The 14,189-nt window shown below is 42.9% G+C and overlaps 3 pseudogenes; 1 reads left to right on the top strand and 2 right to left on the bottom strand.

The window, feature by feature from the left end:
• Positions 1–304: 304 nt before the first annotated feature.
• On the top strand, positions 305–1,205 carry LOC101715150 (casein kinase II subunit beta-like; annotated as a pseudogene).
• Positions 1,206–3,842: 2,637 nt separating this feature from the next.
• Positions 3,843–6,518, bottom strand: LOC101716431 (aftiphilin pseudogene; annotated as a pseudogene).
• Positions 6,519–9,140: 2,622 nt separating this feature from the next.
• LOC101717137 (mortality factor 4-like protein 1 pseudogene) lies at positions 9,141–9,923 on the bottom strand (annotated as a pseudogene).
• Positions 9,924–14,189: the final 4,266 nt, after the last annotated feature.

The following is a 14,189-nucleotide window of genomic DNA, read 5'->3' on the forward strand; positions in this document are numbered from 1 at the left end:
ATTTATCAATACTAACTTTTTTCAGTGCAGGAAGATGACATAGATCTCCTTAAATATAAGTCCTTTAACATTTTCTCTCAGTAATATTTTGTAACAGGTCAAGAAACCATGGCCTATGGGCTGAATTTGGCCCCTATCTTTGTTTCTAAGGCCAGTTATTAATTACAGAGATGTAACACTTGTGAAGGGGCGGGGGGGGGGAGTTAAATTTTTTAAAAAAGAGTATGTGAAAGGGCAGAAGTGACCAAAAAAGCTTTTATATTTGTCTTCTGGTCTTTTAAGGGAAAGTTTACAGGCTTCGGCGGTCCACAGCATTGCTCGCGAGCAGCAGCTCCCCTCCCCCACCCAGCTCCCGGTTCCCGGTTCCCGTTCCGCTGCCGACGTAAAGATGAGTAGCTCAGAGGAGGTGTCCTGGATTTCCTGGTTCTGTGGGCTCTGTGGCACTTCTCTCTGTGAAGTGAATGAAGACTACATCCAAGACAAATTTAATCTTACTGGGCTCAATGAACAGGTGCCTCACTATCGACAAGCTCTAGACATGATCTTGGACCTGGAGCCTGATGAAGAGCTGGTAGACAACCCCAACCAGAGCGACCTGATTGAGCGGGCAGCTGAGATGCTTTATGGATTGATCCATGCCTGCTACATCCTCACCAACCGTGGCATGGCCAAGATACTGGAAAAGTACCAGCAGGGAGACTTTGGCTACTGCCCCCGTGTGTACTGTGAGAACCAGCCAATGCTTCCCATCGGCCTTTCGGACATCCCAGGTGAGGCCATGGTGAAGCTCTACTGCCCCAAGTGCATGGATGTGTAGACACCCAAGTCCTCAAGGCACCATCACACGGATGGCGCCTATTTCGGCACCGGTTTCCCTCACATGCTCTTCGTGGTGCATCCTGAGTACGGCCCAAGCGACCTGCCAACCAGTTTGTGCCCAGGCTCTACGGTTTCAAGATCCATCCAATGGCTTACCAGCTCTAGCTCCAAGCCGCCAGCAACTTCCAGAGCCCCGTGAAGAGGATTCGCTGATTCCCTATCCCACCTGCCCCTCGCTCTTTGACACCACCTTTCCTTTACTGCCACCCTTTCAGGAGCCCTCTCTGATTTTTAGTTTAAATTAAAGGAGTCATTACTGTGGTGGGAATATGAAATAAAATGGAAGAAAAGGCCAAAAAAAAAAAAAGAGAAAGTTTACATAGCTTTCTGTGTATAGGTTATCCACAGCTTTTACTAATATATTCCTAAATATTCTATGGGATATGTAAATGGTATGTTTCCAACTCTAATTTTCAATTGTACAATAATGGTATGTAGAAAATAGTTTTCAAAAAATCTTCTTAACACATATTGACTTAAATACTAAAACATTTCGAGCTGGCATCATGGTGCACACCTGTAATCCCAGCACTCAGGAGGCTGAGGTGGAAGGATTGCCATGAGTTCAAGGCCACCTTGGGCTACACAGTGAGCTCAAGGTCAGCCTGAGCTACATAGTGAGACCCTTTCTCAACAAAACAAAACAGTCAACGGAAGTAGATAACCTGGCTTACATCCCAGGTAAGGGAGAATAGAGGTGTCTTCTGCAAAGTGCAGGATATTGTACTCTTAGCTACAACAGATGTGCTCTGGGATGAGCACCCCAGCTGCTCTAAACAATGAAAGGAGCAGAAGTGTCCCCAAATACAGTGTATGGTGCTTTTTCCACCATACCAAACCTATGCACCAGACTACAAGACCCATAGTGCTCTGACTGTACTGTTGTGGCATCTCCAGTCACAAGCATGGTGTCAATCTCTCTGACAGCAGCAGATGTGTTCCTCTGAAGGGCTGGCGGAAATCAGGAACAGGAATATCTCAGGACACATGCTCATTGGCCAGGTGGGCCCAAGTGCTTCCAGACACAGGAAGAGAAGATTTTCCATCATAGTTACTGTGCCGCCCCCTCCCTTGTGACATGTGTGCTCTGAATGAGTAGAACTCAAGTGCTCTGAGCATGAGGGAACCCTCAGTGCTGCAGATGTGCTCTGGTCAGGTGTGTCCCAGCAGTCTGGCTACAGATGGGAACAGACATATCTCCAACACAGGTATGGAGCTGGTCCCTCCAGCTGAAGTTCTCTAGCAGGCTGGGAGATCTGATGTTAAGAGGAACAGGAATGTCTGCCGATACATGTTCCTTCTTGGCAGTGCTGCCTCTGTTAATAGTTACCGATGTACCTTGGCTAAGTGGGCCTTATGTACTCTTATTATAGACAGCTAACAGGTAGAAATTTTAGGGGCTGGGGATTTAGCTCAGTGGTTCCGCCGCCTGCCTCACAAGCACAAGGACCCGAGTTTGATGTCTGGTACCAAAAAAAAAAGAAGAAATTTTGTAGGCAGTCAGCCAGGGCTAGACCCTTGAGGGAGTCAGTGCAGAAGATGAGCACATCAAAACTGTGGCTGGAGGTGCATTTGAAGAAGATTAAAGTCACAATGGCCAGATTTGCATGCTTCCCTAGGAGATAAATGGAAGCTTGACATTATTGGTATCATCCTTTTGAGATTTCCCCATATAAATAAATCATTTCCTCATTAGGGACAACCATCCTCTCCTACCCATTAAGACTAAGACTAAAATTACGAAGCTAAGACTAAAGACAAGACTAAGACTATAGATTATCAATCAAGGTTAATGATGTCAACTTGTTAGGTAGCTTGCTTCCCATTGGATCAATATTACCTAGGCAACTATACTTGTAATCTTATTGGTTGATTATAATTTTGTACCCACTTCATGATTTGGCTCTATAAAACTTCCTCTTTAACGTGGAGTCCACAGCAACCCTCTTAGGAGCTATGTCTCCCTCAGTAAAATTTCCTACTCTTTTAAATTATTTTGTTTTTGTGTAAGCTAAAAGGAAATTTACACACTGAAATCTCAAAAGACCTTGGCCATGCACATTAACCTTGTTAGAGGTTCTTCTACATGTCTCTCTTTTTTCCATAGGAATTTCCCCAAACATTTAAAACCCATAGTTTTTACTGTATATACAGCCTAAACCATAGCAATCTATGTTTATGTCATTTTACACTGTGCAAAATCCTCAGAAACTAGTGGTATGACAGGACGACAACAACAAAAAGTCAGTAACAATTTCATTGCAAGACATTCATAGAATGTGGTCCTTCTTTAAATCAAATTGATGTTAAAAACAGACACAATCTCTTTAAACCCCTCCAATCAAGTTCCAACAATGATCTATACCCTATAACAAAAGAGTAATCAATGAGATACCTTACAAAAGGTCAGATAGCTATATGCCACATTGAAAAGAGTAAAAAAGAGCCCCAAAATATTAATAAATGCCAGATCTGAAACAAATCATCACACACAAAATTTTTTAAAAAATCAAACAGGGACTCTGGACCTTATTTATGACAGTAAAAGTAATTAAACATAGGATATGAAAAATTAAGAGGCCATTCAATGCAATCTGAAAAGACTGAAGGGGATTTCACAGACAGTAGAGATTTGAGTTTTTAAGTTTCTTTTTTTATTTCAAAAGTTTTATAAGAAGAACATCACCAATGTATTTCACAAAGACATAAATGTATACACCCCAGCAACACAAAAAGAATACATCTTCAAAAATGTTCACTCCCACTTATTTACATTTTTTAATATAAATTTAGGAATTCAGTATGTAAATAAATACACATTACTATGTATACCTTTCTAGTGCAGCTTACCAACAAATCAGCTGAACTTGAATTTTTTTAAAAAATTAAGAGCAGATATGCTTTTGATGGTAGAGAAGGGATGGAGGAGAGGCAAAGCATTGCAACCCTCCAGTTCTCAGCAGTTATCGGTCTGCTTGACCGTGGGAGCTTGTGGAAGGTGTTAATGTGGCTGGGACCATCAATACCTTGGCATGCATGAACATCAAGTCAGGAAGCCTGGTGATCACCTTGATAGCTTCTTCACTCAAGTGTTCTTCTCTTTTTGTTTTCCTGGTAGATGTGCTCATCTTCTGTACTGTGGACATGAGTCTCGCAAATGCATCAGTCACTTTGAGGCTTGAGGTGGAGATTTCCAGCTTAGAGATTGTTAACTCATACAATTCTGGATCCACACCACCTAAAGGCTTAGTAAGGCCACTGCTACTCCAATCAAACTGGACAGGTAGTAGAGACTCCTGGAATTGATCAGATGTGCATGTGTTCATCTCTGCTGTCATGGTGGTTGTCTGACCAATGGAAGCAATTTTTTCTGCAGCTGGTAATGGTTTCAATGGTTCCTTGGTGGGCTCTAACATACCCAATCCTGCTGCATACATGGGCACTATAACAGGCTGCTTTTTATTCCCTGTGAAGAGACTGTTTCGAGTGTCTATTCCTAAGGTACACAAAAGCTTCTTGTTGCTATAGGAGCCACCCCACTGGTATCTCAAGCCATGTGCATAATGGATATCCTGTAGTTCAGTCCACACATCCAGCAGCTCTCCACTTTCAGCTAAGGCCTCTCTTGTTTTTATTGGTAAGGTGCTTGTCTCCAGCAAGTGCTTCCGGGAAGTAACTTCCTCTTCAGCATCAGGGACAGATATGGAAGGAAAACATCCTTCGAAAATTTGCTCCAGGCGGTTTAGTAAAGCTTTCTGAACTGAAGTGGTTGATTCCTGTAAATGACCACTAGCAACGGTTCCTCTGGAAGTTGCTTAAGGGACACTGTGCATCTTGGAGGTTCCCGGAGTCTCAATATTTTCATCTGTCCTATGTGACTGCCAGACTTCCTTTCGATGATGAGCTTCAGGAGCCTGTTGGTTTCCAAAAGCAGCCCAAGAACAACCATCTTTTTGTTCATCCTCAAAAGCATTCCAATCTACAACTTGTCTAGGACCAGCTGAGCTGAAGTCCACAAAATCATTAGAGTCTTGAAAAGCATTGCAGTCATCTTGAATATTTGGCCCAGAATCAAAATCTCCAAACTCACTGTCTTGCCTATTTTTCAGTTTTGAAACAGGTTCAGTGCCAGCTTCACTCAACTTTCTTGCCATCTGACATTCCTCTTATAAACTATCAGAAGTATGTTTTAGGTCTGACTCACTAAATACCATTTCCTCTTGGCAAGAAGTAGCATTTGTATCCCCAAATTCTCCAAAGTCATCACCTGGTTCATTGAAATGTGGAAAGTGCTCTAAAGACTCTTCAAAAGTGACATCTCATTGAATCTTGAGTACCAGTAATGAGGGGTGGAGTGGTGCCACTGGCTGTGCCAACATCACCAAAATCATCCTCATTGGTATCACTGCAAGTTACAAAGTCATTACTGCTTTCAGCATTTTTTACACTTACAAAATCACCCAAAACATTTTCTTCTGTGGGATCAGTGCTTAGGCTTTGGGAGTTAGTAAACTTTCTTTCTTCTTTGGAAGAACCAATTTCATCAGCATCAGAAGTTTTAATAGAATCCATGCATAGGTCAGCTTATTTAGCAGAAAATAAATCAAGTTCTTCCTTAGTTCTACACTGTTCTCTCCTAATGGCTTCTGAATCATCAGCTGAGTCTACCAAACTCCACGACTTTGATTGCAGTGTTGGAAGGCCTTCTTTTTCAACACTAAAACCTCTGCTAGACACTATGCCTATTTCTGAAACACAAGTATCCTCTCCATCAGTATCTCCTTTATCATCAAAGCTTCTACCCAAAGATTCTTCTTTTATAGAATTCACTTCATCGACTCTGTTAATTTTGTTGTTTTCCTGAATAATGTATCTCTATCATTTAAAACTGCACAGCCTATTTCTTCTAGTTGTATCCTTTCCTTTTTGGAAAATGTAGCAAAATCTGAAAATCCTTCAGCAGGACTAGGCGCAGAGTCTAAGTTATACTCAGTGCTAAGAGTGCTAAGAGGTTTCTGTATCTTTGAATCAGCTACACTGTCCAGATCATCTGTTCCCTGTGGATTTAGTTTCCAACCCTGTAAACCCATTTGTTAGAACCTCCGGACAAGGAGGCTTTTCACCATTGCAGTTCTCTAACTGTTTGTTTTGATGAACCATGTTCGTATCAGTTCTAAAATCTCCTAGAGAAAAACTTTCAGGTGTTCCAACATTCTGTTTCTGCTCTACTACTCTATTTAAATCTGGACTTTCCATGCCATCAATGGAAGTATCTAAAGTTTTAGATGAAATTATTTCTTTGCTGGTGGTTGAAAGTAAAACATCAGACTGTCCTTTCACAGGAGTAGAAAGTTCAGCAGTGATGTCCTTATCATTACCATTTTTCATGGACTTAAAGCTTGTAAGGCTATCTACATTTTCTGAGAAATCGTGAATTGGGATAAAATGATTTGAAGATATAAACTCTTCCTTGGGACGGGTAAAATCTGGTGTATGAAAGTCGACGAACCCCATGCCAGAAGGGCTAACTTCTGAAAATCCACCAAATTCCCCAAATTCGTCCCCGTCATCATTATCCTTGCTCCATTATCTAGTGGCGGTGAGGATGAAGAGTACATTCGAATTATGTCTGGATCCATTTTTCAGTTGCTTTCAAATAATTAACTTATACCTGGCTTGTCCGGGGCCGCCGCGTTGGGCATGGCTCAGGGGCCTGGGGAGAAACTGGCTCCCTGGGGAAGGACCGGCTTTTCTGAGGTGGTGAGAGCAGAAGGCAGGCTACTCCCGGCCCTGTCAGTGCAGCAGCGCCATGGACGCCCACCCGGAGTTTCAGCGCCCGCCGCCGCGGGACCCCCATCCCGCTACCCTCCGCCCTCTTCCTCCTCCTCCGCCCCCGCCGCCGCCTCAAAATTTCCTACTCTTAAGCTCCACTGTTGCTCAGAATTCATTCTTTGATTTGGGGGAACATGAACTCAGCGTATTGCACATCTAGCAGGTTGGGAGTTATATGTTATATTATTTCCCCTATATCATTTGAAGGTCCTATATCACTCTCACTATAGCCAGTAAGGAAAAGGCTCCCAGGACAGATTTCCACTCCATAGACTTGATCTTTGTAATTGCAACAGGGGTGCTGCAGGCTGGCAGGTCCTCAGATCTGTTGCCTCCAACGTGAGCTGCTGCCCTACATATTCTCCTTAGCCCTTCTCCAAAGCTGACTGCAGCAGACAGAGTTGGGGCTTGGGAAAGACACTGTAACTACCGAGCTGCCAAGGAGCCGGAATGCTGATGGCCCTCCGGCTGCTTGGTGGTTCTTTCTCTGATAGTCCTGCCCTGTTAATGCAGGGAGAACACTGGGGGCTGAGGGAATCACTCCTTCCACCCACTTGAGCTCGGGCAGCACCCTAGGGCCATTCTATGTAACCCCAGACCAAAGCACATGCTACCCTTATTTTCTTCCCTTTCACTCTTGAACCCCAAAGCCTGATTTGTCTGTTCAGTGTGCAATGTGTCTTTTCTGTCGTCCCAGCACCATTTCTCTGTTTGGTGACCTTCAATAAACATAGCTGCTTTTCCTCACCATTAAGTGTATGCATTGCAATTCTTTGCTTGCCATACACAAGAGCTTGGAATCCATCTGTCAGATCCACTCCAAAACAGCACGTTGATCACTATGTGAAACCCTCTTCTGTACAGTTCTTTTTTTGTTTTGTGTTGTTCTGTTTTGGTACCAGGGATCAAACTTGAGACCTTTTGCTTTCGAGGCAGGTGCCGGAACCACTGAGCTAAATCCCCGGCCCTGTACAGTTCTTTTTCGGCGATCTCCTAGTGCCTTCATCTCAGCCAAGGATGGGAGAGGGGAATTATTGGATGGCTCAGGCTAACAAGATGCAACTGCTGACGCAGGTAGCATGGGGAGGAAAGTCATTAGTTCTGGAAGAGAAAACTCTTCTTTTCCTGAGAAGCTACCTATTGAAGAGCAAGTATGAAGTGCCATCTTTCAGAGAGTCCCTGTGGTGGCATCAAGGGGAGGAAGACTCCTCCCACACACACTCCCTGAGATGAGTATTGAGCTGGGCTCATTGCATAAGGCCTTCAAGGGGTGAGGTAAACTAGGAGGGGAAAGCCATGAGTTCCTGTAGAACTTTCTGGGTACAAGATCAAGGAGATGTGCATGCATAGCAGGGGGAGTCCCATCTGAAGGGGAAACCCAGAGAGTGGGAGGAACAAAGAAGACAAGGACAAAGACTGGCTCCGGCTCAGGCCTGGGTGGAGGCAAAGCTTACTAGAAAGTTATCTAAGGGGCAGTTTTACATTGTCTGATCCTAGCTGTGGTGATTAAGCTTATTTATTTATTTTTTGAAATTTAAAGAAAAAATTTACTGAAGACCTGAAAAATAATTTCTAAAAGATTGACTTCTCCAGAAAACTGTAGCTACACAATGCATTGCATCTATCATGTTAAAACGTGCATTAGACACAAATTCAAAAACCATGAAGCAATTCACCATTCTTCAACAATTTGAGCAAAGATATAATGCCTGAGGAAATACATGATGACTTGCAAAGGATGGGCTCTTTAAGCACTATTTTAAAAAAAAGAGCACAGATGGATGAGTGTGCTCAGTTATACACACTGAATTGGTGCTTTGGCACTAGGAGTCAGAGCATTTTGTCATAGAGCATTAACACGTATTATAAAAGGAATAGAACCACTAGCATTCAAAAGCAGCTTTGTCAACTAGGCAATAAAACACTACGCCATGTCTGTCTGCTGTCTGTCATTGAATACACTGGTAGCAACTTTGGGTTTTGTTTTCTTTATTTGTTTATTTTTGGTTGGTTTTTTTTTGGTACCAGGGATCCAACTCGGGACCTTGTACTTTCGAGCAGGTGCTGGAACCACTGAGCTAAATCCCTGGCTATTTTTGGTTTTTTGATATAGGGTCTCCCTATTAGTTCAGTCCATCCTTGAACTCATTGTGTAGCGCAGGCTGGCCTCAAACTCATGAACCTCCTGCCTCAGCCTCCCAAGTTTCTGGGAATACAGGCATGTGCCACCATGCCCAGCAGGAACTTTGAAATGAACAGAAAAAAGAAAAAAAGGAGCTGTAACCCCTTTTTGTTTTCTCTGTTTAATAACAAACAAAGCAAACATCAGCTCTGTTATACACCAACATCTTCAAAGTAAATCATTTGCACAAGGGAAGGACTAGGAACAAAAATGTGTTGACAGAGATCCAAACACGGGTGTGAGCATCTCACACCACTTTCTGATGGTGTGCAGGAGGGGCCACTTCATAATCACTGGCACTAAACAAAGTTGCCAAACTCTTCACCAGATACTTGAGGAAATCATGAAGATAATTCAGTAATAAAGCAAGGCTCTTCTCATCCAGAGGTGTACAAGCCAACATTGCTCAATTCATACAAATAATCTCAGTAGATGTGGTGTTCCGTACACCTGGGACATGGGTGCATCAGGGTGACCTGCAAGGACCTCAGCATACTGTGGTCTCTCAGATTTGTAGAGGAGCAGAGTGCCCAGCACCACACTGAAGTATTCTTTTATCCCTGCTACAACCTCATTAACAGCATACTCTTTATTATCCTTGTTTCCTCGAGATTTCTTATAATTTTCCTGATCTTGAATGGAATCCACATTCTTCTTGGTAGGAAGGTGAAAGAGCTGTTTCTGTCTGGGAATTAAGTCCCAGTCATCAACAAGCCATGGTTTTAGCTCTTCAGGGATCTTTACTTTAACTTCAACTCTGTTCATAAGTGTTTCTTCATTGTCAACAGTAGGATCTACCAGGGCCCTCTTCTTTCGAGGAGGCTGAGGTGTCTCACTCGTACTGCCACCATCTCCATCACCAGGGTTTTTTTGTTTGTTCTTTTTTGTTTTCACTTCAACATTTTTCTGTTGCAGACCAGATGTCCTCTTTCCTGGAACAGCCCCTCTCATCTTTCCCTCTGCATATCACTCCTGATTGGCCTTTTGAAGTTCTCGCTGTTTCTGTAGTTTGGTATCCACGTATTTGAGAACTCTGCTTTCTGGAACCTTTTCTTCCAAATTTTTATTCCAGCCAGTGTAATGTACAAAGTATTTTATTTGTTTATCCTTTATGGCAACCTTTATACACTTTGCTTCACAAAGAAGAGGCCCATGAAAGCACAGTACTCGTTCGCCCTCCTGGAACTTGGGCTTCGGGTCTGCTTGGGTGCCATTTATAAGTGATTCATGGCCTCCTTCTCCCAGCTCCCCCAACTACCCTGCCCTTCTACCTCACCCGAGCTCCAATCAGACACAACGTCAGGTACCGCCAATCTACATCCTGGACCCTGTGGTGGTTAAATTTAAATGTCAATTTGATTGACATGGGAGGGGCCCAGGGCATTAGCAAAGCACATCTCTGGGTGTGTCTGTGTGGATACTGGAGCATTGCCCTGGGTACTGTATCTGGTCTCTGGCATTGTCCACTTGTTCGTCTTCCCAGACACCATGAACTCAGCAGACTGGCTCTGCCACACCCTTCTACCATGGTGTTCCTGCCTTGGAGCCAGAGGACTCTGGAGTACTCCGTAATCAGACAGAGACCATTTTGGTGTGCATTAGGCCCTGCATCAGAGTCCTTTACTCTGCTTCAAAATGAACTGTTTTCAGAAATTTGCAGCAAAATAGCCACTGGCTTTCCTTCCTGTAACAATCATCTGTTACGTTGGTCTCTATCCCTGGTCATACCTTATCTTGGGAGTGGTGTGTGCTGATATTCCCAAAGGAGACAAAGAACCCACAGTGCTCTCTCCCTAGCATTTCTCCTTATGTCCGTGGGCCCAAGACACTCCCTCCTTCCAGCCCACGCTTTTCCCTCTAACAACACCCTTGCTACTCCTGTGTGCAGACTTCCCTTCCTCTTGCCCATTGTCCTTCCTGAGAGTATACTTTGATTTAAATAAACTCTTTATTTTTACAATGGTCTTGGTAAATTCTTTTACTGCCCAAGTCACCAGCATGTGCAACACCATCTTGTACAACCATAGACTGAATCCCCTGAACTGTGAGCCAAATTAAGTTATAGGTGTCGAGTACTGTATCTCAGCAAAGGGAAAGCTGACTAATACACTGGAAATGCGGTAAGAAATTAGAGAACTCTCCTAGTTTCCTGCTCCTCCTTGTCAAACCATGCACTTTTCTGTGGAATGTTTGTAACACATCATTAAAACACATGACAAAGGGTGTGCCAGAGAAAAGAGGGGAAGAAAGACACCAAAGGGGAAAATGGGTACCATCTACCCCAGCCTCTTTCTTTCAGGCAGACACCAGGTTAGCCCTAGACCTCTACTTCCTACATGTTGGCTCAGAGGTACTGACACTGGCTGCTCCAGGGACCCCTAACCACACCTTCTTTGTGGCCATGCTAGACAGGGAAGAATCGCAAGCTTCTCCAGCTGAGCTATGAAGGCTTCTGAAGTGGGAACTTGGTGCCTTGATCTCTCCAGATGCTGCACCCCACAACAACCCTTCTAGGCAACAAGTTTGCTTCACCACTTCTTGCAAATTTTAAAAATTACAAACAGCATTCAACATTTATAGCCTTACACAGGTCACCCGTGTGGTAGAGACAGAACCAGGATTTGAACTCGGGTCATCTGATTCCACAATTTATACATCAATCACTCAACTGTGTTTCTTCCTTATCATGTGTGTCATATATTGACATTTGTTGTAGTCCTTAAGGAACTTATCACACATGTGATGAGCATATGCACTGCCTATTTATCAGAAGATGTAGGGCAGGGAGTACCAGCTGTCAGGATATCCATGTCAGGCATTTCTCTACTGAGTCTTCTATGAATCATGAGGCTATGAGCTCTCTTCTCCAGGTCAGAGAAAGGAGATCCCTACAAATCTGCAGCATTCCTTTAAGCACCGAACACACATTCTTTTTCAGATACATGGACAAGGTTGTTCACTCAATAATCCTACTGTTTGCATGGTATAACTATACCATTTTATTTTCAACTTCATATTAATTGCATATAGTTGGGTCTTGGTTTTTTCCATCTAGTTAATGAATTTCTGCCTTTCAAATGTCATGTTTAGCCCAGTTACCTTTAATGCAACCATTTCTTGGCTGGATTCAAATCTACTGTCTATGTTAGGTAGAATAATTCTAGGTGCTCCACATCCCTGCTGATACTTGGAATGGCACTTTTCAACTTTACCCATTTTAGTGGGTGTATAGTGCTATCTCACTATTTTTATTTTTCTTTTCCTCATGGCTAACACTGTTGAGCCCTTTTAATGTGCTTATTGTACATAGTGAATCTTTTTCTGTAAAGGGATTTGTATCTCTTTCTAGGGTTCCTTTAAGAATTTTTTTCTTTTTCTTTCCTTTTTCTGCTTTAAGAAAAATTTCAAATCCACATAAAACATATTAGCACACAATAAGGGCCAGGGATTTAGCTCATTGGCACCGGGTAAGTAAGTAAGCAAGTAAGTAAGTAAGCACAAGGTCCTGAGTTCAATCCCTGGTACAAGGGGGAAAAAAAAGTATGAGCATACAATAAATGCTAACTGTGACAGTTACTCTTACTACTGGGCATTGGTCTCAGCTATAATGGATGCCACATCCTCTTGGGGACACAGTTCCCCTTATCATTGGCACTGCTGGAATTCATTTTCCAAAGGAGCTATTACTACCAGTCTATTATGAGCAGTAGACTTTTGTTGAAACTTTAGAGTAAGAGGCAACAACTAAATATCAAATGGAAGACATCACTACCCTAAACCTCCGCTGGCAATTTCACATCCTGATTTTCTCACCATGCATAGCCCTCTCTTGACCTTGACAATGTACCTCATTTTGGAGACTCTTCATTAGCCAGCTCCTCTTTGTCCTTTTATTTTTTTTTTATTTTTGTTTTTTTGAGACATGGTTTCTCTATGCAGTTCAGCCTGGGCTTGAACTTACTTTGCAGCCCAGGCTGGGCTTGAACTCACAGTGATTCTCCTGCCTCAGCCTCCTGAGTGCTGGGATCACAGGTGTGCACCACCACACCTGGCCAGTCTCTCCTTACATCGGCCTCCTCCATCTAGGTCATGTGTCCTTCAACCCTTCACTCCATAATTGCGCGTGGAAACTCAAAATTCTTCTTTCTCTGTTATGCTAGTTACAGTCAGCACTCTATTCTCTTTTATTTTCAGAAAATTACATAGAGATTAAGAGAATAGCTTTGACTTTAATAATCAAGAAGTCCATCAAGGCATTGTTCCAAAATAAAAATCTATCTCCAACTTTTACATTTGGCCACACTCTTGCAATATAAAAATTGCTGCAGAATTAGTAATAATTAATAACAATTAATTCTTAATTCAAATGATTGGAGTTTTTTTCCTTCTGGTTACATACTTAGGTGTTACCAGTTCCATTTTACAGAACAGCTGAAGGTCAATGAGGGGACCTCATTCTATGGTTAAGAGATGAAGCTTGAGCTAGGTGTGGTGCTGCACACCTATAATCCCAGCATTTGGGAAGCTGAGGCAGGAGGAGCAACGTGAGTTCCAGGCCAGCCTGGGCTGCACAGTGAGTTCAAGGCCAGTATGAACTGCATAGAGAGACCCTGTCTCAGAAAACCTAAAAATAGCTGGGGGTTTAGCTCAGTGGTTCCAGCACCTGCCTCCCAAGCCCAAGGTCCCGAGTTCGATCCCCGGTACCAAAAAAAGGAAAAGAAAACCTAAGAAAGAAAGAAAGGAAGAACCAAAACAGCTATTAGACCTACAACCTCACATAATACAAATTTGAGTGGAAGGTAGTTGCAAGAAGAGGGAGCAATAATACACACATATCTGGAAATAGGATGTATGAACCAGGTATGGTGGTGCACCCTATAATCCCAGCACTTGAGAAGCCAAGGCATGAGGACTGCTAGTTTCAGCCTAACCTGGGCAATTTATTGACTTCCTGAAACTCTGTCTCAAAATAAAAAGATAAATGACTAATGATTCAGCTCAGTGTGAAGGCCTTGAGTTCAAGGTCCAGTAGTGCATATACACACACACAAAAAAAGTTGTATGATAATGAGGATTACAGATAAATTGAAAAAAGATAGAATGATAAAGTATTCTGCCTTTATGATTAGTTATCTTTCCTGTTCTCTCTCTCTCTCTCTCTCTCTCTCTCTCTCTCTCTCTCTCTCTCTCTCTCTCTCTTCTTTCTTTCTTTTTTTGAGACAGGGTCTCACTATGTAGCCCAGGTTGACCTCAAACTTGTAGTGATCCTCCTGCCTCAGCCTCCTGAGTACTGAGG

Source organism: Heterocephalus glaber, unplaced genomic scaffold (genome assembly GCF_053883595.1).
Source record: "Heterocephalus glaber isolate CG9 unplaced genomic scaffold, H.glaber_assembly_v1.0 deba00001561, whole genome shotgun sequence".
NCBI classification, from domain to species: domain Eukaryota; kingdom Metazoa; phylum Chordata; class Mammalia; order Rodentia; family Bathyergidae; genus Heterocephalus; species Heterocephalus glaber.